At 38.1% G+C, this 27,347-nt stretch overlaps 1 protein-coding gene across 1 annotated transcript in view; it reads left to right on the top strand.

The window, feature by feature from the left end:
- The window catches only part of LOC122815037 (gamma-secretase activating protein), a 1,452,063-nt gene that overhangs the window by 621,571 nt on the left and 803,145 nt on the right, over positions 1 to 27,347 (top strand). The gene's annotated exons all lie outside the window — the stretch shown is intronic.

Here is a 27,347-nt window from a genome sequence, read left to right on the forward strand (position 1 = left end):
TCAAGGAGTTACTTCTTCCAGGGCAGGTGTTGATTCTAACAGACAACACAACTGTCATGTGGTACATCAACAAACAAGGGGGAACACATTCTTATCCTCTATGCAGGCAAGCAATGATTTTATGGGAGACTGCGCTCAGCTTGCAACTAACTCTTCAGGCAAGGTGGAATGAAGAACATAGTACAGTTTTGTACCTACCATAAATGTAGATGTTCGAGGATCCACATTGCTGCAGTCCAATTTACCCTCCCTCCTTCCCCTCTGTGTTTAGGGGTGGTTGTGTAGGTGAGGTTATATGCTGATATTTTTGTATATATTTGTGTATATATTGTACATATTTTTGGTGCAGGTATGTTGGGCCTTGTCTTTTTAGGGTCTTCTGACATCTGGGGCAAGAAAAGACTGAGGATATGACGTCGGTCATGCGCATTAGTACCCTGACGTTCTGACGTCAGTCTAATGCGCCCTGACCGACGTCAGCCATATACTCTGGTATTCGGGCCGACTGGACAGCGGACTACCCAATAGTTAGGACTGCAGCAATGTGGATCCTCGAACATCTACATTTATGGTAGGTACAAAACTGTACTTTTCTTTTCATAGGCTCTTGCTTTGCCTCAGGTAGTGAGACTGATCAACATGGAGTTAAGTCAAAAGGTAAACTTTATTTTTTCTTATTTTTCACTTAACTCTGAGTTTCATGCAATCTGGAAGTTAGTGAATTTAGAGATTAGGAATGTGGGGAAGAACCCTGCATCGAGAGGGTACAAGAGCAGCCTTCCTGCAAAAATAATATTCCATGGCTTGTACGTGATGTGTTTTCTGTGTGACATTTCAAGTTTATGCTATTTTGTGTATTTGATGTTTTAGATGAGATATTCTAAATCCCCATTTTAGTAAGACTTCCTTTTTCATTATACGTATGTATATCCAGTGAAGGGCATTCAGAAATATTTCAGTGCAGGCAGTGTGAGAGCAAGCATTAGTAGAGAGCAAAGGAAATGTGGGAGATAGGTAAAATACACTAGAAAGTAAATGTACAAAGTTTATGCCAGTTTTCGGAAAGTATCTGGCCATGTGCATCAGTGCAAGTGTTTTTATATGAAAGTATGTTTATGAATAACACAAAAAAAGCTGAGTAGCAGAAATGTTGAAAAAGGAGATTATATCCACGATATAATATTATTAGTAGGCAGCTAAGCAATATTATGAGAATTCTTGAAGAACATATTTATTTATTTATTTTACCATAATTTCCCATTTGTTAACCAGGTTAGTCCAACTGAGTTTGTAAACAAACCCCTTTTCAATGGAGACCCGAGGAGAAAAGCCCCAACAAACATAAGTAAAAATAAAGTGACAATATACAAATATTAAATAACAATTACAATAGAAAATAATTGTAAGAAATAAAAGGTTATTAACTATTTGCATTGCATTGATAGTAAGCAGTCCACTTTCAGTGGAGACCCAAGGGTAAAGAACCCCAGCAAACATAAGCAAAGACAAACATACAGGATAAAACTATTAAAAACAACACTGCAAATACGAAATTAATTATAAAGAGAAAAACAAAAGAAAAATGATGTTCATTAAGGGTTGCACTGATAGTAGTGGACTAAGATTTACTACATATGTGAGTAAAAACAAAAAGATAATCATTGTTCAAAAGAAGGAGAATGTGTAGACATTGAATGGAAGTGGGGGGAGATAAATAGTTTGGAGAATGGGAGGGGGTATAGTTGTAGAGCTGAGGATTTAGGAGATGAGTTTAAGCAGAAGTTACAAACAAAGCAAGAAAGTTAGGATATGCAACAGGTTATTGAGTAAGAGAGACTAAGACTACATGTGGTCAAAGCAACGGCATCATTTCAAGTTTAGTAAGTGGGATTTAAGCTCCTTTTTAAAACAGGGAAAGGAAAGTTTGGATCTAATATGGAGAGGGAGTTAATACAAGCTCTTTTAGGAACTCTGTTGCAGTTGTTTCTTGATGGTTTTGAAAGTACTAATGATTTTCTAAACTTTGGCTGTGCAGACAACTATGAAGGAATTTAATATTTTAAAACAAACAAAAAAATCTTTATATTTTTAGGCCAAAGCAGTATGATCACTAAAGTTTACGTGATGTGGATGCTCTTGACTTTTCATAGCTAGTTTGTGAGGAAAGGCAGATGATAGCCTTTTCCTTGTTAAGCTCCTACTAGATTTTCAGCATGGGGATAATTTTGGGATTGGCAATGGCTATATAACTCCCTCAGCTTTCCTGCTATTTTAGGACTTTTGACTAATGGCTTTCACTGCAGTGACCAACACCACTGTATAATAAAAACCAGCATTGTAGCAGGAAAGGGTAGTCCATATTTTATTCTTGGTGGAGAGCATTGTTCTTTCACTACAGCACAGCCACTTCTGGTAAAAATATAAATTACAATTGACCCTGACATTGTGTCTTGCTGTGATACAGTACCAGAATTTAAATAAATATACCTTTTTTATAAAAGAAAGCACCTTTGTATAATATGAACTTCATTTTGTGTGCATCTCTGTCTATGCTGATGTAAGTCAGTGAGGTGGAACTAAGATGTACTGCACATGCAGACACAAGTGAGTGCAACAGCAGATTCATGGTTCTTTTATTCCTTGCAGTTACGACCTCTCTTACTTTGGCATGACAGTGTAAGACACGAGAGACTCGATTAACATGCAGGATTAGCATCTGTTAAATTTAAATAAATTAATTTTGTTCATATAGCTGTTAACTTAGATGAATAGTGAAAATAAAACATGTACTGCATATGTTTTGCTGAGAGACCTACACTTTGTGTTTGACTTTGTCAGTATTGAAACATTGAATCAGGCAGATTGTCTGCTCCTGTTTCAACATTTCAGTACATCAGCATTTAATACATCGCAGACTGTGTCCTCAGCTTAAGATTTGCTAAACTCACAGAAGAGTGAGAATGTTTTTCCTTTTTATATTTTCTCCCTTTACTTTGAGTTTGTGCAACCTTGGAATTAGAGTTTTTGGAATTAGTATATAAATTAAGGGGGTGTTTTCCCCCACATTAGGGGGTACAGGGAGGTTGCCCCCACCAAAAAAATGTTTATGCTTTTTACAACCTTGGATATGTCTGTTAAGCTTGCAACCACCCAAGGTTTTAAACCTTTTACTCTTGAATAATTGTGTATTGATTAAATAACACACAATTATTCACAGTAGTTCCTATTTTGCTGCTTGATAAAATAGTGGCCATTAGATTTGTGTGTTTGATTATCTTAGTGATTCATGTTCTGTGATTCATTTTGAAAAACAACTTTGTTGTTACATGACAAATTGTACCCATGATTCAGATATTCGCTACACAGTTGTGCAAGGTCTGCTGAAAATGGCAGTGTTGCACAGCTCAAGAAATACTAACCACAAGTGAATATCCAGTCCCTAGCACTTAGAGCTCTCAACATTACTCTAGTCTGATATGGTAATCTGTAACACTGTAATGCAGCAACTATGGATAACTGTTCTGAAATGCAGAGAACAGAGGAACAAGAACAAGCAGAATAGACTTCTACATTAGTAGGGTACTGGGGATCTTAAACCCCTTAATGGTGCAAGATGGAATCATGTTCAATAAAAATGATGGTTTGTGCCATTAAGCCATACAAAGAGCAGGGTTCCTGTGCGACCAGTATTTAAATATTGTCTTTGAGGTGGCCAAAAATCCCACAACAATTGTCAATGAAAAAGTAGAAAAGAAAGGGGATATACAAGATATTAGGAAAGTGGGAAGAGCAAGCAGAGGGAAACACAAATGGAGACTATGCAGAAGAATAGTAGGTGAGAGTGAAAAGGGAGGGTACAGTTTTGGGTATGGGGTAAATCTTTTTTTTTTTTTTGTATGAAGAGAAAATGGATAAGGGTTAATGGTATACAATGGAAAGCTAAATATGGAAGAAATGTATAGGAAAGTGTATGAAGGCAAACATCTGTAAAACATGTTGTGTACATGAATCACAGAATATGGATCACTAAGATAATCAAACACACACATCTAATGGCCACTATTTTATCAAGCAGCAAGGGTTTAGACATATGCAAACTGGGGGTAGGGAAATGGTGATGGTGAGGGTAGACAAAGCTCAAGGTATAGGAGCTCACATGAGGTGGGGCTTTGGTGAAATGTGGGCCATAGTGGATGTCACACAGCTCGGGGAGCAACCAGCACAGGACTGACAATCCAGGTATGCACTGTCAGGTGATGCTGAACCCTCCAGTGGCATAGTGATCAGCGCTTGCTACTCTAGCATATCCACTATATGTGACAGGAGAACTTCCGTGCAGCCAAGACATTGGCTGACCTGATAATCCACAATGTCCTCTAATACAGTTACAATTCCTCCCTTGTGTGATGCCCACATCCCGACCATGGGTCACAGTACAGGGAGGTAGTGCTGAATGTGTTTGGGTCTGTCCATCTTTATCCTCCTCATGAAGTGAACCTGCATTGCGGAAACACAATAGGAAAAGTATCATAAGTGTGACATGTCATTGAAACACTATCAGTATATATACCCTATGTGATAGCCACCTATTCCTGCTGCTTGTGACATCCCCACCCTAATAATATGCATCTCCTGTGAGCTGAAAGATAGTAGTGCACTCATTAATAGTACCTGATGGAGGGTTAAGTAAAACACACTAGCACATGCTTACTGTGTGTGTGTGTGTGTGTGTGTGTGTGTGTGTGTGTGTGTGTGTGTGTGTGTGTGTGTGTGTGTGTGTATGTATGTATGTATGTATGTATGTTCTCTTTACGTTTCAGCTTCCCTCTCTTGCAGCCTTTCAGCAATGTGGTGTCTCAGGTCATCATTTTAGTGTCTGCACTGTTCTGATGATGCTGGGTACCTGTAGCTCTGGTAAGCATGTGGCCCAGATGATACCAGATATCAGCCTTTTTGAAGAGTCCATCATAATGACCCAGAAGCTGATGCCTGAAATGGATCTGAAGGAGATCAGTCTTCAGATACCATGCAGGAGGGGTATGCCTGGAAGTGCTAGCAGCCATCCATGCCTCACAGGATGTCAGTTGACAAATGGCATACCAAACTGAGAGCAGCATGCATTAAGTATGCACAATCAAAATTTCTATGTCGTGCAAGTATTCATTACACAGTCATTCAGCTTGCCTGTGTGCATCTATCTGTTGCACTAGCCCAAGGATTTTAGGAATGCAATAAAGATCTTATGGGCATACTGCTCATTATTGATTCATTGTACAGAAGTGAAATTAAGCACATCATAGTCATTCATGACTGGAGGCCTCATTTGTCCACGTAGTTTGTAAAAAGGCTTACGTGTATGGTGTTCAGCTTGGAGTGACCGTTTCGGTTGCTTATATTCCATGAGTTGTTTAATGCTGGGAAACAGTACTGTGAAAGTTTTTTCAGTGGTAGGTATATGGGTTTTGCTGATAAGGTGTATATTTTCCTTGCAGACAACGATTCAGATACTATGAGCAAGACAGAACAGTAGGAATTTTTCCTAGTGATATGTGTGTGTTTTAGCATAATCATTCATTGTGCTTGGCCTCTTTTCCTGTATGTTTTAGCGAGTGCAGCAGCAGTTAATATCCTCTTTAAAGTGGAGGGCATCTACCATGTCATGTCATATCAGCAGACTGTTTTACAAACTATCCTCTGTCACTATCTCCGTATTGGGAGTAGAGCAATTCTCCTGCAACATTATTTGACTTATTTGTTTGTTGTAAGAATTTGTTACTAGAATGGAGGTCCCTTGCTGGACAGTAAAGCAGTAATAAGTTTTGTAGTGCAGGGCACTTTTCTGTATGATGAATGAGTTTGGGTGCTCTACTTAGTTGTGAATATGTTAGGCAGTTGTGTAGTTCAAGCCAGTTTAATTGCTTTAAGCTAAGACAATGGTGGGTCCTATGAGGGAGATTGGTAGCAAAGTTAGTTATTTTATTGTAGCAGGGCAAGTTTCTTTCTTTGAGTATTGTTTAAGTTTGGTAGGATAGGAGCAGTGTATAAGAGAGTTGGCAATAAGAAGGTGATGGCAAGAGATGTAGAGGCATGCTAAATAAATAAGATACACTTGAAGGACAGATTCATTGCTCAGTATTTCCTCATTTCTGGAATAATCTTCCATTACATATAAAATAGAGTGATACCCTCACTTCCTTTAAAGCAAACTTTAATAATTGGATGGGTGAGCATAAATGACCCTGACTTGGTGTGCCATCTCAGAGGCAGGAGGTGGGTTGTAAGGGTGGGTATTGACAAGGTGATTATGATTCGTGGACTGACTCTGCTTTGTAAACTCAATGAATCTATGGATATAAGTAATAATGTAAATTTATTATATCCACCTTTTTGATCACAAATGCTTCACTCTAGGAAAATCACTGATCTAAAACAAACCATGTTCATAGGTAAGTGATTGATCTGAGGTCTAAAAGCATGGAGTTTAATATAATTGTCTTTGTCTCAAAGGATGCAAGTTGTATGACATCAGAAAAACATGCCATGCAGTTTAGTTGTCTAGTACCAGTTATCAATGATCTAGGGAGAAGAAAATGAGCATATAATCAATGACATAACTGACATTCTGAAAATTAGTAAGAAGAAAGGTATTTCCAGCCCTGCTCACATATAAGTAGACACAAGCAGGTCTACTGAATATTACATTTCTTAAGAGTGTTTTGCTTATATTTTAACTATGAGTACCTTTAAATACAGGAAAAATCTGTTACTAAGGCTCAGTTTTTCAGTAAAGACCGGCATCATCTGGAACACTGTGAAACAAGGTGTTTTTTTTACAATCTGTTGCTCAATCTGTTGTCACTAGTGTTTTTGTATATTTCTAAATCCAACTTATTTATCTGCGCTCCTGACAAAAGTCAACAAGGAAAATTTTTAAAAAAGTAAATTTTTAGTGAGAACAAAAGTAAGGAAAGCTAAAAGGGCCTATGAATTCAAATTGGTTATGCAATAAAATAAAAGACTTTCTATAAACATATTAGGAATTCCAGAAAAGGAATATTTAACACTATAACAATCAAAGTGGGTGACAAGTCGATAAAAGATAATAGTAGAATTGCTTATGTATTTTTTAAAGTTTTCTTTGTTGATCTCTGTTCTACACAGATCACACCTGAGACTTCTCAAGTGGATATATAGTAGAGATGCCCCATAATTACAGAAGAACTAGTTCATTATACCCTAAATAAAACCAGGAAAGATTCAGCTGCTGACCCTGATGGCCTTAATATTTTTTTTTTTAACCAAAATCAAGAACTAAGTGGCTTACATATTCTTGTAAAGTATTGATACTTTGGAAATTGTCATAGTAGTGCCAGTCTGTAAAGTTGTGGATACTACTTGTCCAATTAATTCTAGACCAACCAGTTTAAACAGCACTGTGGGTAAATACTGTGAACATTCCATCTTGATGCTGTTCTATGTAACCTTTATATGGTTGCTAATATGAGCCAACCTAGATTTTCACCAGCATCTTGTAGAACTTTAATAATTTCTGTCTGCATGTTGTTGAGTTTGTGGACAAAGGTGTACCAGTGGACATGATTTAGCTAGACCATGCAATGGCATTTGATGCATTCTTACAGTACCATACTAAATATTTTTTTCAAAACTGAGGGTTATTAGTTATGTCACTAGATGGGCTGAAAACTAGATTTAGAATCAAACACACTGCATCAAAGTTAGATATTCAACTTCTTGTTCCACTCTTGTTAGAAAGGGATAACCACAAAGGTCAGTGCTGGATCCCTCATTGACTGTCTTCATGACTACCTTTCTGTGTAACCAACATTACTGGAATGGGAAATTTGTGGATTTTATGAAGATTGCTGCTATGATATGACTTACATAAATGATCAGATAAATCTCCAGAGGTTGTTGTCAGCACTGTGTCATAGAGGAAAGAAGCCCTGACTGTGACTCAGTTGGGAAGGTTTGAACAGCAACTCCAGCTCTAGAGGACTGGGGATTGATGAAGTTGTTATGCCTGCTCACCTTTCTCAGTGGGAAGGGATGGGAGATGTCTTGGGGAGAAGAACAGCTACCATATTGCCAGTGGTAATACCTAAGATTGAGTTAGTACAAACCAAGCTGTCAATGGTGTGCGGAATGCAGAGGAGGTGATGTGCAACCTCAGAGGTTGACATGGCATTGTACTGTCCCATTGCATGTCAATAGAAAGTGGAGACACAAACAGGCACATCACCCCAGAGGTGGGTATGTTTGCTTTATAGTGTCCATTTTCATCTAACAAGAAGAGAGCCTAGAACCAGCACAGGGGTTTAGGGCTGCAACTCTTACTATGCAGTATGATGGTGTCTCTTCGGACAGCATGACTCTCATCCCTGATGATCAAAGAGGAGTAAATTGGCCATTAGGGCTACCAAGGAGGAGAGCTGATGGTCAGCAGAGGGTGGATAATAATTTTTTTCCAGAGGTTTATAGATTCGCTGTTAAGTCAGCACGTAAACAAATTTAATTTAATGTAAAACCATGCACTGTCACACTGATGAGAATAAAGAATAGCATTGCTTTCTTAACAATCAGCTTTTGTCAGTTGATTACCTCTACAAGGTTCTTGGCATCACACATGGTAATAACTTTGAATTCAGCATTAATGCTGATTTACTAGCTAGGAAGTGTTTTTTTTTTCACAATAAAAACCCGTTCTGAGAACTTTAACATCTAGTCATCAAGCTGTCATCTTGCAAATATTTAAATACTTGGTAAGACCACAGATTGAGCATTACACTGTCTTTGTACTTAAAACATCAAAGGCATACAAAGGTTAGAAATAATTAAAAATGCCTCACTGAAAGCTTTGCAACTGTGATTTTTTTTATCTGTTTTATTTGTTTTAATTTATTGGTTGACTGGGGTAAAGCATTGATCCGTCTTGATCATTTTCAGTCTCAGTGAGGAAATACAAATTTTTCGTAAATAAAGAATAATACAGAGCAGTGCCATATAAAGAGTAATACACAGTGATAATGGTAATATAGAAGAGTTAGCTCTTCTTAGGTTACATTCTTTAGTTTTTATTGGTTGTTTTATATATTTTACATTGTGTAAAAAGTGCTTTTTTATTAATAGAATTCCCTTCTCAACCCTCCTCTCAGCCATAATGTAAAAAAGGAAAAATGGTTAGGTATTTTCAGTATTATCAAAAATGTGATATTGTGCAAATAGAGACCACCATTCTCTCAAAAGAAAGTCCAACATTTCTGAAGAATTCCATACAGAAAAAAAATTAGATGTGTAATTATAATTTCTTGTTATATATAAAATGCTTTGTTTATGTTTTGAAATAAAATCATTCAAACACAAAATCAATGGTGTGTAAGTAAATTCCATGTTGTATTTGATTAGTGATTGTGACTTTTACACCAAATTTGAATTTTTGGACAAGACCACCACAAATGTCACCAAGTACCTTTGTAACCACTGCCATGTCATCATAGTTTGAGAGGAGTTGAACAACATGGCTTCTTTGAAGTGAGATAAGCTCTCAATCATTTTTTTTCTGCCAAATTGTTTTATGCCTGAATAATTTAAGTTTTATCTTTGTTTTAGACCAAAGTGTTTGAAAAGTTTTGTATGATAATGTACTGGAGATTTCCCTTTTCCAAGAGTAATTATTAAAGAAACTGAAATAGAATTCTGAGTTATGATTAGAGAAGAGAGAATATTTAAAGCATTTTTGAAATATCAGAAGAATGAATGTGGAAAGTTGCTATCATTTGTTTTATCTTACAAATCACATAATTTATTTTTTAAATTGTTTAGTTGCTGTAATTCTTTTTAACTATAAATTTATAACTTTTGTATTATTTATGAGAACATTTCTTAATGGAGACTGAAAAGAACTGGTTTTGATGAGATTTGGATCTAACTAGTCTGATAAAATTATCTAAAATTCAAAAATAAATTTCACTGATACTAATCTTGTGTTTATTAAATAAAAATATTTTAAGATTTACTTATAATTAATTTTTGAAACTAATAAATCCATTAGTTAGTCTCATTTCCCAAACTGTATTAAATATTTTTTAACTGACATAAGTTCAAACTTACAAGATTTTTAAAATAATGTAAAAGGGAAAATATTGATGGAAATATAATACCGTATCCAGTCATTGTTAATGGTTATATCACAATGCTCCATGGAATTTGCGGGGAGCCACTTCTTTAGAAAAATTTACTCAGGATTAATTTTATTTTATGAAACCTTTTCTGTACAAAGGATGGCATTTTACTAAAAAAGACCAATATGGGAAAATCTTTAATTCACTCAAATTTATTAAGCCAGTGATTGACATAATAATGTATTGCCATGTATTAATGTTATTAATCATACAATTATGAATTGCAATGATTTGTTCCACTGAAATAGATTTTGTTTTTATAGAATAAATCTAGCCTAAGTATTTTATATTATCAGTAATAGGAATTACTTGATTTGTATTTGCAGTTTAAGAGGTTAATGGTAAGAATTTTGATTATAATTAATTTTATATCTGGTAAAGTTTTGTTTTAAAATGGTAATCATGTAATAATAGTTTTCCATGTTTGTAACGATTCAAATAATGTTGTCAATCTAGGCCATTAATGTTATTGTAAATTTGTTTAGATTAATTGATTGAATTATGGAATTGTTTTCTGTTAATGTAAGTATTGGGTTGATGCCTAAAATAATTAGCTTAGGAGATATAGGGTGACCCTGCCTGCCCTCACATATCTTTGTAATCATGTTTGAAAGCAGACCAATGATTTTTAAATAAAACTTTGTATTTGAAAAAAAGTATTCTGATCATATTATAAATAGGAAAAGGCAAGTTAATACTACTTAGATGCTGAAATAAGAATTGTTGATTAACCAAATCAAAAGGTTTTCCAACATTAGACGAAATAAAGGCAGCTGACATTTTGTTTTTATATTTTTAAAGTAAAATAAAATGGCTTGTAATATATGATTTATTAAATTAATCTTTTTTTCAGGAATAAATCCAGATTGATTATGATGGAAGTGTTTTATAAGTTTTCTGTTAAAATTGTATTGATTATTTGTGCAGTAATTTTGTAGTCATTGTTAAGTTATGCTATAGGATGATAACTATTAGTGTTTTTATTCTGGCTTTAAAATTAATATCATACAATCTAAAGAAAAGTATAAATCCAAGCCATTAAGGAGAACATTCTTTGCGGAAAGTTTTATTGAATTCCATTTGTATACTGTCTGAACCTGGTGCTTTATTATTTGCAAATTGCAAAATTATTTCTTCAATATACTTTTATTTGTATTTATTATAAATATATTTATATTTATAAATATTTATTTATAAATATATTTATATTTGTTTGTAAAATACTATATTTAAGTAGAATTCCTGCAACATGTTTTAAGTGCTACCCAAGTTATACTAAAATGGGTCTGATGTGGCTATTTGTTTTCCCAAAAATGTATTGATAGAATTTTTATTTCTTAGAAAAACAGTTAAAAATAAATATGTAGCAAGGTTTCCTTTTAATCTTTTTTTCTAAGTAATTTAAATTAACAAATAAAGGGGACTGATCTTAAATAGTTATAAGTAATAGTTTAATTTCTGTTAAACAAATAGGAAAATATGTTAAAATGATTATGTAGTCTAATATTGCTGTTTGTCTGTGTATTGAGTCAGTAAGGATATATCCATGAGAAGATTATAACTTACAATTCCATGGATCTACCAAATCAAAGATGGTCAGGAAGCATTTAAAAAGTCTCTGATAAATTAATGTCAGTGTTGATGTAAAAGAAACATTTAGATTCCCAGCTAGTATCATATTACAAAAATTTAGCTGTAAAAGACCGGTTGTTAAATCTTTTAAGAAAATGTCATTGTTATCCAATGGTGTGTATGAGGAATCATTAGCAAAGATAAACTGTTGACATTTCATTTCAACTAAAGCAGTGCTATTGTTAGAATCAGAACAGGAATCTATTATGCTGAAAAAATGTAGTAAATACGATAACTGCTTTAAATATATGTACTAAATTCACTAGATAATACTTAGAAAGTTTTCTGTCTGAAAATATATGCTTTCCTTGTACTAAACAAAGTTCTTGTAAAACAACCATATCAGCAGAATATAACTTAATCAGCATTATAAATTTACATCTCTTTATGTCATGGTTCAGACAATTTACATTAAGGGATAATAAATTTAACATGACTCTAGAAAATGTAATAAATAATTTAGAAACAGTCTAGTGTTAAGTTCTCTGTGCGTCAGTACAAATATGTCTCTAAAATATTATCTCATAGATTAAAGAAACTCTCATATTGATGGGAGATCCCCTAACTGAAACAAATTCTTCTTCTTCTTTCGGCTTTTCCCGGTTAGGGGTAGCCACAGCGGATCACCTGTCTGCTCATGATTGGCAGTGGAGTTATACAGTGTCGACTTGCAAACCCGGCACCCAACCTTCCAAAGAAGGCACACACACACACACACACGCACTCGCACCTAGGGCCAATTTAGAGTGTCCAATCCACCTGCAGCATGTCTTTGGGATGTGGGAGGAAACCGGAGCACCTGGAGGAAACCCACGCAACCACAGGGAGGACATGCAGACTCCACACAGAAGGCAACCCAGCCAAGGATCAAACCAGAGAAACTCTTGCTGTGAGGCAACAATGCTAACCACTGCACCACCGTGGCTAAAAAGAGATAATGTTCATTATAAGGAGTTTCCCCATCTTTTTAATCCCAGCAGAATGTTCAGTGCAGTAAGTTTAGTTACTGTCTCTTCTAAAGGTAAATACAAAAGAGATAGATCATTGTTATTTACTGTAAGAGTTGCTAGAAATTGAAATATAGAAGCAATTCCCTTGATCCATGATTGATTCCATAAATTAGTGAAAGATTTTCTTTTATTGGCAACTTCTGAAGGTAAATCCTTATTTTCAGCAGCAGCAAGTTGATCATAATTGTCGGTGAAAAAAGATTTGCTTCCTATCACTTTAGAAAGTTGATCTTTCTGCTGATACAGTTGTTGCATACATACTTCACTTCCTCATTAATCTCAGATAATGTTCCAATAACTAATTTTAAAGAGTCCAGTTTTTAAATTATTTCTTGTCCTGTGAAGGATTTGGTGAAGAATCTGTGGAGGGAGTATCAACTATGGTTTTCAGTGTGCTCTTTGCATTCTAAAGCTGCAACTCTCTCAGAATCTAATATTCTCACTGGTGAAATATTAAATTTGTCAGCTCCTGGCATGCTGGTAACACCTTATTCCAGTAGGATAACTTGTGGACAAGTCTTGCAATTACAAGAAATATACCGCTGTGGTACGGCGGTAGCATTGTTACCTCACAGCAAGAGGTTCTCCCATTCGATTCTCGGCTGGGCTTGGGAGTACCTTCTGTGTGGAGTCTGCATGTCCTCCCTGCGGTTGGGTAGCATTCGAAAGACATGTGTCCGTAAATGGGGGTGCTTTCGTTGAAGGTTGGGCGTCGAGCTGGCACCTCGGCATTTTGTAAAAATCTACTGCCAATCATTAGCGGACCGGAGTTCCACTGTGGCAACCCCTTACTGTGAAAAGCCGAAAGACAAACAAACATCCAGATATTTTTGAGGCAATAAGAGGAATTTAAATTAGTAGTATTCTGTAGATTAGAGGCTAAGAGGAGATATAACCTTAGCATATAGAAGTTCTAAGGCTGAATCTCTTTGCACTACCCATGAGTTAAAATTTTTTCATACTCTTGCCCTACCAAAAATAGCAACTTCTCTTTTGAAGTTAAGAAGAATAGCATAGCTTAAAGTTTCTTTCACAACAGATTTTTTTATAGAATAAGCTGCCCATTAAGGCAAGACACACTAACACTCTATACACTTTTAAAACACAAGTTGATTCCTCATTTGATAGGCTAGTTTCTGCAGGAAACTGAGTCTTTGACAACCTTATATAAGGTTTGTGAGTCTGCTTAACCACTAACATTGTTGTATTGTAGTACTGAGCATCAGAGCTGGTGTCATGTAGCATTGTGAGTGACTGTGAACTGAATATATATTTAAACTCAATGAAAGTTGTATATTTGATAGGAAAACAGAAGTTTTATCTTATTTTAAGGTAAAAGAGAAAGCTCTACTAAATTACTCACAAGAGTGATGTTTTGAATGACCTTGCTTAGGTAATTGCAGTTAGACCTCATTATATATTTTTCAAAATGGGTAAACATTAATGGTATTATATTTAAAATGTTTCCAAATACAATGGTTTTCTGTCTATTTCTGCATGAGTAGAGAATAATAGAGGACTATTTTTTATGTTAATGCACAAAAAGCTACCTTTATTCAACAGTTGCTTACTTCCTTTAATGTTGTAAGGTACACTTGAAGTGAGGGGAAGTTTTTTTTTTAATTACTATCTAATCTCTAAGCAGACTATCACTCCTGATACAGGCTAATATCAGAGGATGCTGAGTTAGTAAAAGAAATGTAGTATTCATGTTAAAGGTTGACTGGATTTAGACACATTTCCTAATATACATTAAGTGACTTGTAAGCATGACAGTTACTGTTTTTTTTCATGCTTAAAAGGTGTCACTCCTGCAACATGATCACGTTTCAGCTTCATTAAATGCTAAGTTTTTGCCTCTCCCTATTGATGGATCTTAAGCTGTCTTTTTTGCTTTCAACGTGTAGTTTACATTAAAATTTTTCAGTAAGCACAGACAGTTTACGATCTTTATTTCAGTATAAGCCATCCATGAGTAAAAGTCAGTATATAATAAAAATGCTTGCATCCTACCTCCAAAATCCTGCATAGGATTTTTGGATCCAGACTCCAAGAACTTGTGGGAAGTTTAAGGGAAAGACTCTGCCATCCTGCTTCAATACCCCAAACCTGACATATATCCCCATGCCTGCTCATGACATTGTATTGAATGGGTATGATATGCCCAAACAGTATTTTGCAATGCTGAGGTACCGAATGTTTGGGAGTCCCTATATGCCAGAAGCAGATTTATAGTAATGAATCTCATTACCTATTCCTGGCTTAGTACAATGTCAGTCAAGGACTCTGTGGACCTTTCAAATATGTATGAAGTTGCCTGGCACCACTGCTCCACCTATTGAACAGTACATGTTATCCAGACAGTGAACCTGTCTGCACTGCAAGAGCGGCCATAAAGGTGGAGCTGCGAGGTCATGAGGCCTTCTTAAATGACAGTGACACCTGTAAGTCAGATGGGAAATGCAGGGTCTACTACAAGTAAAAATTGCAGGAGCTCAAAAGACAGCCAGGGATTCTGGTGTCTTTTAATTCTCACAGTCTGCAACTCATGCTCGAACTTGAGTAAATGCTTGGGTGATATGCATTTGAGAGAGTGGAGCTGTTGCACCTTGTGTAATATTTAGCCAAGTTCGAAATATGTATGCAAAGCAGCCAAGGGGAGGGAGTGGGAAGGAATGGGAGTGTGGACAAGCATATCAGGCAGTGATTGCAAGAGAGATTTAAGTTTAGGGAGATGACAAGAGAGTTTCAGGGTCAGTGAGTGAGAAGGGAATTTAAGATTAGGGAGTGAATAAAGAAATTAGATTTAGAGAGCAAGAGAGGAGTCTTAGGTTTATGGAGCAGGATGGGAGTTTAAGTTTAGGGAGTAGGAGAGGAGTTTTAGGTTTAGAGAGGGTGGAGTATCAGATTTAGGGGAATGATCAGGGATTTCAGGTTTAGGGAAGGGTAGTGGAATTTCAGATTTAGAAAGTGATCAGGGTTAGGGTTAGGGAGGGGGAGAGGGGAATGTTTCTGCTAGCATTAGAAAGCAAGGATTCAGGTTAGGTTTAGGACTAGGTTAGTGCTCTGGTACAGCTGCAGTTCAGCAGGGCCAGGTGGCAGGAAGGCTAGGTAGTTTTGTAGGACCGGGCTAGTGGGAATTAGGGCACATGCTATTCAAAGCAATTAGCAGTGAGCAAGTGCATTGTGAGCATCTGATCCAGGTTGCTAGTGATTCCTATAAATAGTAAACTATCCCATTACTTTTACTTGTCTGCTGTTGTGGCATCTGGGCCAAATTACTAGTTGTTAGTACTAGTATCCAGGAAGTTGTTGTTATTGCCTTTACTTTTTCACTATTTGCTGTTGATGACTGTATTGTAATTGAAACTCTGATGTTGCACCCAAGCCTGTTTGTTAGTCACGGTATTGTATTCATGCATTCTGCTTCTGTTATTATACTGTATTTTAACTGCTGGTATTGATTCACCAGGATTACAGCCTTCTGTTTCATTTCACTGATGATCATCGTGTTTCACTGTTGCAGTCATGACTGTAGGGTTCTCCCCTGCTGGCAGGCAGCCCTCGGTTGGCCAGAATCCCAAAGTCTGGGTCCGCATCGGCTGTTCAGCCATGCTCCCTGACGTCATAGCGCCAGGAGTACAAAGCTGACAGCCGACGCCATCTTCCCCAGTCTTTCTTGCCGTGCGGTGATAGTTCGCATTTGCCGGTCGGCGGACTCCTGACGAATTTTACTGATATACTTCGGTCCGAAGACTTTCTTCTCCACTCAAAGCTAAGTAACCCGTTGGGGAAACTTTTTTCTTGCTCCACTCCGATGTCAGAAAAAGTTAATAATTGTATTTCATGTGGGAAGCAAATACCTCATAAGGATTTTCATTCTTACTGTATTCCTTGCTTGGGCCCTGACCACGACGTAGCTAGTTGTCGGTTTTGTGCTAGATTCAATCAACGTACAATTAAGCGAAGGTACGATTTTGCTTTTCATTACTTCAGTAGGCGCTTTAACTACAAAATGCCGTCAGATACGGTCCCGGCTACCGGAGTTCATAAACGTCGCAAGGATAAAGACAGGCCTCCAAGGTCCAAATCTGATGATAACGCACAAGCGGAGCCAGCTTCAGGTTCAGCCGTCGTCAGTGAGGCGCTTTTGCAGCCCCTGTCGTCGGCCATTTCAGAACCGATGGCCGAAACGGACTCTCATGAGGAGCCAACCAGGCCTTTAAATATTTCTGTTGCAGGACCTTCAGACAGCGCTCCTTCGGATGGATCCGGAGCCGCTGTGCAGGTACCGGCTTCCGAAGGGGTTTTCAGGCCTACTCAGCTACTAATAAAGGCAAAGCCAAAGACAAAGGCAAAGACTCCTTCAAAATCAAAGACTTCTACACAGGCTTCTTCTGAACCGGCTCACAAGTCACAGAAGCAGTTACTCAAGATGGCGGAGGATTTGATTACTATGATTAGGGGTTCTCATCCCCCTCCAGACAAAAGGCCAAGGCAGGATATTTCTTATGATTCCTCTGATCAGGCTTCTGTTTCCTCAGTTTCTTCTTCTGATCAGGAATATTCTTTCCCTCCTTATGAGGATTCTGATGCTGAAGAATCCATTCCTTCAGCTTCTCCCCCTGAGGATTTCTCTTTTGGGGAAACTTTGCATGAAATGAGGCAACATTTCCACTGGGAAGGACAGGAGTATTCAGAATCCAAGAAAAGGCTGAGGGAACTTCTTCTTCTTCCCCAACATAGACCCCTGGCTATCCCTCCTGTTTTGGATATTGTGGATGATGCCTTTTCGGAGGCTAACTTAACCCCTGACTCTTTTCCTCCTGCTCCTGTGAAACCTGATAGATATTACAGGGTTCCTGATTCCCATCAGTTTTTATTCAAGAACCCTTCTGCTGACCCTGAAACCATTTCCCAGGGTCCTAAGGGAGCTAAGGCCACTTCTGCCAAAAAATCCTACTCCTACTGAAAAGGATTCTCGATCCTTAGAAAGATGGGGCAAAAAAGTGTACACTTCTGCTACTTTGTCCATTAGGGCTTTAAACTGTCAGTTTCATATGTTTAAATACCAGCAATTTCTATTGTCTGTCTTAAAACAAAAGCTTACTTCCATTTCTGTCTGTGCAGAGGATAAGGAATTACATGATTTATTGCATGCCACTGAACAGGTTGGGAAGCATGGTTTACACTGTGGATTTGATGCCTTGGAGGCTTCTTGTAGGGCTGCGGCCTCTGGCACAGTCATTAGGAGGCATGCATGGCTAAAGGAACAAAATTTACCTGAACAGGTAAAGGCAAAATTATTGGATGCTCCTGTTCAGCCTAATGTTTTGTTTGGATCAAAAGCTGAAGAGGTGATTAAGAAGATGGAGGATAAGGCAAAATCAATGCAAACAGTTAAAGATTTCTTACAAGTACAGCCTCCTAAATTTAGCAGGAATTGGCCTTCGAAAAATTGGTCCTTTCCCACTTCAGACAGGCCTCAGAGGGGTAGATATAGACGTTCCAGAGGGAGGCCTCAATCACAAGCTGCTTATAGACCAAGACAGTGGACTGCTTCCACCCCTAGGGGAGGAGAGGACAGGTCACAATCTCAAAGGAAACAAACTCAATGACTCCCTCTGTGGGGCTACAGGAATTTCTTCTCTGGAAGCCCCACTCGGAGGAAAACTCTCTCTTTTTTATCAAAATTGGACTCAAATAACCCAAGACAAATGGGTTTTGGATGTGGTTTTAAGAGGTTACAAATTCCATTTTCATACCTTGCCAAGGCCAAGCGGATGGCCAGACCTTCCAAAACATCAATGGACGGAGGCCTTAAACCAGGTGGAAGCTCTTTTGGCTATGAATGCCATAGAACTGGTTCCTCTTTCAGAGAGGGGAAAAGGGTTTTATTCAAGGCTCTTTCTAGTCCCAAGGAAGCAAAACTCATGGAGACCCATTCTGGATCTGTCGGTCTTGAACACCTTTCTAGAGATTCTAAAATTCAAGATGCTTACTCTACAGCAGCTACTTCCAATGCTGTCCAAAAATGCATGGATGGTAACTTTGGATTTAAAGGAGGCATATTTACACATTCCCATCAGGCAGGATCGCAGAAAATACCTCAAGTTCATAGCCGGATCGAGGCACTTTCAATTCTCTGCGCTGCCCTTTGGATTATCTACTGCGCCCAGGGTCTTTACCAAATGCCTGGCTCCAGTAGTAGCTTACTGCAGACTCAAGGGAATTCAAATTTACCCTTATCTGGACGATTGTCTAATTCAGGCAGACAGCAAGGATGTCTTATTCCAGCATCTAGAATTTGTACAGAACCTCCTCAAGTTCCTGGGATTCTCTGTAAACATAAAAAAGTCCAATTTGACACCATCACAACAGATAACTTTTCTGGGTGCTCTTCTAAACACCACAACCCAGATGGCATTTCTGACATCCGAAAAACAATTACTGCTGGCTTCAACTTTCAAAACCTTGGCAACTTTAACTCCGCTATCTGCAAGGAAATTCCTGCAGGCTTTGGGTTTCATGGCCTCCTGCATCCTTCTCGTACCATATGCAAGACTACAGATGAGGAAAATACAGTGGTACCTAAAAAGTGTATGGTCTCAGCATTGCCACTGTTTAGACATACTGATCTCCGTCCTTCCTTGCCTTCAAAAGGAATTTCTTTGGTGGTCCAGGGCATGTGCTCTAAACAAAGGGAAACCCTTCCGTCTGCCTCCTGCCACTCAGATTCTAACTACGGACGCCTCGGATTATGCTTGGGGAGCCCATTTTCAGGGCAACTGTCTGTAGGGCCTTTGGACAAAGGATCAAAAGCACCTGCATATCAATTTGAAGGAAATGTTAGCCGTTCAGAAAGCTCTATTGGCCTTCAGGAATCTTTTACAACCAGGACAACTACAACACCACAGTTATGTGGTACATAAACAAGCAAGGGGGGATCTCATTCCTACCCCCTTTGCAGACTAGCCATGGATCTATGGAACACAGCTCTAGCTTGCAATCTGGATCTTCAAGCTCAGTTTCTACCAGGGAAACAAAACTTCCTGGCAGACAGTCTGAGCAGAAACCTTTCGGATCCACACGAGTGGATGCTGGACGCCAAAATATTCAGGATGATAACAGCAGTCTGGGGATGTCCTCACATAGACCTCTTTGCATCCCATCTCAGTCATCAACTACAGAATTTTTTGCACCAGGACTTTCCACTGAGAAGCTTGGGAAGTGGATGCCCTGTCATTCAGTTGGAGGAACCTCTCGGGATATGCCTTTCTGCCTCTTCCTCTTCTTCCACGGGTCTTATTGAAGATAAAACAGGACAAGCCCAAGATGGTAATCTTGCTGGCTCCAAATTGGCCTCGGCAGTTTTGGTATCCTACTCTAAAATCTAAAAAACCTATGTCTGGAGCCCCCTTGGGTTTTACCTCAGTCTCCGAACCTTCTGTCCCAACATCAGGGTCAGGTTCCAAACTCTCATGTCAGAACTCTCAGCCTGGCAGCCTGGTTAATCCAGGGCCTTTGATTTCTTCTTTCCTACCCAAGCAGGTTATGGATGTCATTTTAGAAGCCAGACGTCCCAGCACTAGAAAATCTTATGCAGGAAAATGGAAAAGATTTTGTTCCTGGATGCAGGCTCAGGATTCTGATCCTGTTCTTCCTAACATTACCTTAATTTTACTTTACTTGACAGATCTCTTACATAAGGGTCTGTCTTTCTCTTCCATTAAGATACATGCCTCTGCTATTTCTGCTCATTATAATACAGACCCTCCCATATTTTCCCACCAGCTCATGAGACAGTTTCTCAGAGGAGCTAAGAACTTAAGACCTCCTAGATCTCCTCCCATTCCTGCTTGGGATCTCAACTATGTTCTGGAAAAACTAACCTTGCCTCCTTTTGAGCCTGCTGCCTCTTCTCACATCAAGTTTTTATCTTGGAAAACAGCAATCTTGTTAGCCCTAACCTCTGCCAGGAGAGTTTCAGAGTTGCAAGCTCTTATGGCTGTGGAACCTTATATTATTTTTCATCAAGACAGGGTGTCTTTGAGGAATAATCCTACCTTCATGCCTAAGGTGGTTTCCAAAGTGGCTTTAAATCAAACTATGCACTTGCCAACCTTTTTCCCCACTCCTCAAAATAAAATTGCTCATGGAATCAGATTTTGTTATTCACACCATGGAAAGCAAATCCCAGGGAGTATACGGACTCATTTCACCAGAGCTGCTGCCACTTCTGCGGCCTTCCTCAGGGGAGTTCCTGCCAAAGACATTTTGGAAGCTGCAACTTGGAGTTCAGTGCATACTTTTTCTAAGCACTACAATCTACCTCTCTACTCTAAGTCTAGGGCAGGCTTTGCCTCTGCAGTCTTGCAGGGCCTTTTAGCCACCCCTCCTTCTTTATGACCACCTCCCTTTCTTTCAGCTTTGGGATTCTACCCTACAGTCATGACTGCAACAGTGAAACACGATGAACATAGTACAATTGTGTACACCTACCATAAATGTAGATGTTCGAGTGTCTTCACTGTTGCAGTCTAGGTTTCCCTCCCTCCTGTCCCCTCTTATTTTTACTTTTCACCATTCTTCCGAGGTGTATTTGCAAAGGTTTTGGGACCTTTTTCATTTTGGGACTCCTGACATCTGGGGCAAGAAAAATTGGAGAAGATGGCATTGGCTGTCAGCTTTGTACTCCTGGCGCTATGACGTCAGGGAGCATGGCTGAACAGCCGACGCCGGACCCAGACTTTGGGATTCTGGCCGACCGAGGGCTGCCTGGAGAACCCTACAGTCATGACTGCAACAGTGAAGACACTCGAACATCTACATTTATGGTAGGTGTACACAACTGTACTTTATACAACTCTCTGCTGTTGTGGAAACCTTGCCAGACTGCTTAACCATTTTATTGTCCTTAAACCATTTGCTGAGACTGTCCTCGCTGTAATTGCAATTTCATTACTGCTGTTACTGCTACTCATTCTGTTGCATTCCCATTGCTCTGTAGACTGAGTGAGACTCAAAACTATAAAAATCTTCAGCTGTAATTCTCTAGCTGTGTTAATTAACTTAGACCTGACAAGCACTTTACAACACTTGCATAAGTACTGCTATGTAAAATGTACTATCCTACTTCATGTCTATCCCTACTTCACTCCTTGCCCTTTTATCTCTATTGTACTCTTACTTCACTAGCAAATCTTATTTTCTGTCCTAATTAATGTTTAATGTACAACCCCTTCCATACAGCAACCCTCACTGGTGTACTTCTTACATACCAGACATTACAAGCCATGAGGTCACTGTCTCCCACACCACCTGTAGCCAGCCTGAGAGCTACTAGGTAACCTGAGGCAATGTAACAATTGCCTTGAGCTGACTGACAATCATTTGCTTCTTCAACTAGATGAGTGTCTGTATGAGAGGTGCAAGCATTTACTAATTTTGGAGGCTAACCTCTCATCCAAACATAGTAGTAATACCCACCAAATTGTGAGTAGTGACTCCCACCCCTTGCAACCATGCTCACCCTGCCCTAAAATCAACAAATAAGCCATCTTGTGCTGAGATGCTGAAGAAATCCCAGTCAAAAGCCTCCAAGATGTAGATTGGATCTACAGAGTACCCAATGTCAAAGTTAACGGCATCCAAAAGAGTAGAGGAGCGAAAGGAGGGAGGGTCACCCTGCTGACAGGCTTGTGTCTCTAAGGCAGTAAGTCTGAACAAGCACATCTGCTAATGACATGGTTATAGTGGTACTTCAGTGTGGTTATAGTGGTACTTCAGCGTCCACTATCTTTCAGAATCCCACAGTTGATCTGCTTTACCCACGTATATTAAAACACAGTGTCAAAAGTGTTATTCTAGGTGCCTTGGTATTGCCCTTTTTCCTGCTCAGCTGTGAAAAATGCTCTGAATAGCAGCTTAAATAGTTTAAAAGTAATGGAACTCAACCATAGAGCTCATGATATTACTGAACTTCCACATATATTGTTTGGGTAGACAGTCTTGTTTTAACAAAAAAGCTAAAACATTTTTTAATCCTAGTTTGGGGCAAGTGTCTGAAAAGTGTGATGCTTTAACAGAAATATATTGTAACATATAAATGTTAATCTGAATTTCTAAAATAGTTTTCTTTGCAGCACATGTGGGCACTATAAAAAGTATTGACATTTGTTGCTCATAAATAATAAAACAAGGGTGTGAAAAGTTACAGCATACAGTATTGCATGCTTAAGTTCTTACCAAGAGATATAAGCTTTTGCTCTAATTGCAAAAGTCTGACAGATTTATGCTTATGCGAGCATTCTGGTGTTTATTTGTTCAGTCAGGTTTCAGTGTGACAGTGCATTTGCAGAAACCAGATAAACAGAATGTACATTATAAAGTTACAGAGGACTGTACAATTTGAATAGTACCGAATGTGTTCATTTTTCTTTCCTGCAGTAAACAAACAAAAAAAAATGCTCATTACAAAATGTAGTTGTTTGATGTCGTATGATCACAGGAATCATTCTGCAGTCATCTGGCCCACATACAAGTGGCTGGCATATTGACAGTTATTCAGATACATTTTCAAACAAGAATGCTGTAGTGAGAGCTCTCCAGAACTGTCTCTGTGATGATCTTGAAAAGGAGAATGTGGCTTTTATTTATTTAGATTAGAAAAAAACATACATGGGAGCAGGATGCATCCTACTTTCTGAGACAGTACCCCTTCTCTGTTCTTAGACATTGTCAGAATCCACCTGTGACTGCTTGCCACTTTAGCTGGACAGCCCACTGTCACCTTTTTAATACAACTGTTGACTGCAGTGTCATTAATAAATATGTACCTGATAAAAGATGTGCACCACATCAAGACGTTCTTCAAACAGTTTACCCTGGGGTTAAGTGGTGGACTACATTTGCAAATGGGGTTCATTTTCTATATGTGCAAGCTGTTATTTTCTAGGTTAGGGATGTGACAGCTAGCCTACTGCATCTACTGTGGTTGTCCATGTACTTTTAGTTTTCAGTTTTTTGTGGAGGGGGTAATGTATGAGGAATTCTGAACAAGTCATTTGGTAGTGTAATAGTGGAATTAGTTTTGTATTCAGAGAATGTGCAATTGCAAAGCCACCTCTGTTGGGGGACATAGTAAACAGTTTTCTACTTAGATCCAGAAAGTAAGAAATGTTGCTTGGTATATGTGTACTGTTCTGGAGTAGTGGGTGAGTAGTTCTAGATTTTGGGGTAGTTTTAGTTATTTTGTGATGCTTAATAATGGTGAATGCTTAAAACTGCTGAAAATCTCATTTTCCATTCAGTATCCATGCTCAGATTGCTTTTGGTGTCAGTTTTGTGTAATACCACGTCTCCTCTTAGCATTTTCTGTTTTCTGTCCTTTCAATAAGAGGAACTGCAGAACAACACTTCCTTGTTTTATATTGGGTCTCAACAAGCTATCTGCACAGATAAATAATAACTTATTTATTTCCACTGGAAACACATCTGTAGGTCTTTCTCACCAGTCCTTTCTGTACATTTGGGACTCTGCTCCTGTCTTAAATGTGCTTTAAGACATAATCATTGGAACTCATTCTTTGAAACATCAGTACATTTTGGTGATGTCCTTCTTTATTTTGGAGTTATTCTGTTTAGATTCATTTGTTTTTGTTATAGAGCTGTCAGATTTCATCCTGTAATACATAGTAATTTTGTTATTGATAAAACATTTCTTCTGAAAATGACTTTAAGCTTTATCTGGAATTAGTGTAGTATATTTCTGAGAAGGTTCCATGCAGTGCACTTTTGCTGTATACATTAGACAATGTGTTGTATCTGTTAACAGTATTTTGTTCTTTCTCATAATTTCTGTAAGAGTGCCTAATCAGTAGATTCTGTCCAGTTTTAGAAAGTGTGAATATGCATGGGTCTCTCCGCAGTATCTTTCGAAGTTTGTGTTGAACAGCACATGATAGAAATACACAGTTATTAGTAATGTAATTGTCAGGTGTCTCTGAAAAATAAGTTAAGCATAGGTATAGTAAAGGAGATGGAACTAGCAATGCAAACAGTCAAGAAACACTTAAGTGTTTTCATAAATAGATTGATGGATGCTAGACTGGCTGTTAGAGGCGGACTCAACAAAAGTTGTACAAGAGATTACTACAAAACTCTGAAAAGCTGTAGATCTTCACTGAGGTCTTGTTAGTCAACTGATGACAGTTTGGACTCTCTCCTTCAGTGTGCTATCCTCATGAAACAACATCTCAGAGTAATGCTTCCTTGTTCTCCTTGATCAGTAATGCTGGGAATAAAGAGACACAGAACAGGCAGCCTTCTTCCTCCTTACTTCAGACCATGACCATATTTTACATTTTTAGAATTCTTTCTTATTTTTTTATGCTAGTGTTTGCTAAGTCTTTGTAATTTGACCATATGTCACAAGAATATGAATTCCTTTTTCCAACTTCAGTTTGAGAAGGAGATTGCTCTATATGATTAGTGTGATGTCAGAGCATTTTGCATAGGGCCCAGTCATGACTGGGAATCCTTCAAAATTTTGTAAAGATTTAATCTTGCAGTATCCTTATAACAAATTGCTATAAGTAATTCTGTGGGCTGGCTGGCTAAGCAAGTAGTTGAAAGGAATTCCTTACCTTCTCTTTGGGTAAGAAAAGAGGGTGATGCATTGGGTAAGGAACCTCTCACACCAGTGAGTTGTGTTTGTATTTTCATGTAGCTTAAGGTTCTTTGTGTAGGAAATTTAAAAGCCACTGGTTCTACAAAAAAAAAAAAAACAGTTCATATAGGACCAGGTCTTTCATAGCTGAAAAAGGGAGACATTGATCCCCATGGAGCAACCAGTAAGTGATGTAGTATAAGAAGATATGTGCCAATATGTCAGCCTAGCTTAAGGATTTAAGACCATCATCTGTAGCGATTTCAGATTGGGCTACGTGCTTAGATTTGTACATACCGACTTGGACATGGTATTCAGTCACAGGTCTAATAGAGTAGTACTGCAGTATGCTGATATATTTGGCTCTAGAGATAATCCCTTTTGACATGAACTGGAACAGAAGAAGGATTTTTTGACTGCTGTGGAGAAATGAAGTGTGAGTGAACTGTCTACATATCTACCCAGATCACTTATGACTGAATCTATTTGAAGAGAACATATCATTTATAACACTGGGTACATTTTTCAAATAGTAATACACTGCATTCCTTATACTGAGGTTATTTTATCTATGTACCAGATGTACACATGGTCATGTCTTTTTTTTAGAGAGTATTGGTATTCTCAGGTGAATGAATAATGTAGCCAAGCTTGCAGTCATCAGGAGATTTCTATAACCACATCTCAGGACCAATGGTGTGTACATCTGAAAATTAATTACAAAGAGAAGTGGGCCTAACACTGAACAATAAGAAAATCCACTAGTTATGGTTTTCTGCATCAAGAAGTTTCCAGCAACTTTCACTACTAGGGATCATCTACTTTTCAGTCTAATGAATAACATATAGGTTAACCTTGAATTTGACTAATTCTTCAATAATGACAGCATGGGTGATACTCTCAAAGGCCTTGACCAGAGTGTGGTTGGCACTGTGCATAGTGTGGCCATTGTCTGTATCCTCGGTAAGTTTTTCAAAGAAACCTAACAGGTTTAGGAGACAAGACCTACCCTTCACAAAGTCAGGGTAATTTAAGTTTTCTATTTTTCAAATTAATGAGAATTGCTATCAAACTCTCCATGGCTTTATGGCTTTAAATATAAGGCTGGTGAAGCTGAGGGACCTGTAGGTGCCAGAGTTTGTGAAGAGGCCACCTTTGTGCAGGGACTTCTCTAGGGCTATTCTCCATGCTTTAGGCACAAATTCAGAGATAAAGTTGAGGTTTAAAAAATGAAGCTGTAGGCATTTTTGTTCTTTTTTTTTCTTACCGGCAGTATCTTTTGACACACTTTCTTTTATACCTTTTATGTCAATTGTGTTTAGTCTTGAGAAGATGAGGGGATTTCTTACTTACACATCAGTGCCACTTTTGTTAACTCCACCATTCCTTCAAGAACACTGTGATTTGTCCATGCTAATTTTTGCTGATCCTTAAAGTTTTGTAAGTATGTAGTAACACTGCTTATATTGTCAATATATTTGTACACTGGAGTTTGGTTTATCAGAGGTTGTGTTTCCAAGCTGATACTATTCAGTGGACAAGGAAAAAGGTAAGTGTCTGATTTTTATTTTAAAGAGTTCCCTTTTTTCAGAGTTTGTGCAACCTCATATGTAGTATATACAGATAGTGGAGGAAGGACCCACAGATCAGAAGTTTCATAGTTGCCTTAATGTGTTTTTGTCAGCTTTAGATATTTTAATTTACATCAAGTTAAGGAGGGTAATATTTCATCATAGATCCTTGATTGTGACTGTATCATGGAGTCCAGTTAGGCCTAATTCTTGGAGATTTACTATACTTTGAGAAATGTATATTGAGTACAATTAATTATTTGTG

This window comes from Protopterus annectens, chromosome 11.part0 (assembly GCF_019279795.1).
Source record: "Protopterus annectens isolate FY-2018-M chromosome 11.part0, PAN1.0, whole genome shotgun sequence".
Taxonomy (NCBI): domain Eukaryota; kingdom Metazoa; phylum Chordata; order Ceratodontiformes; family Protopteridae; genus Protopterus; species Protopterus annectens.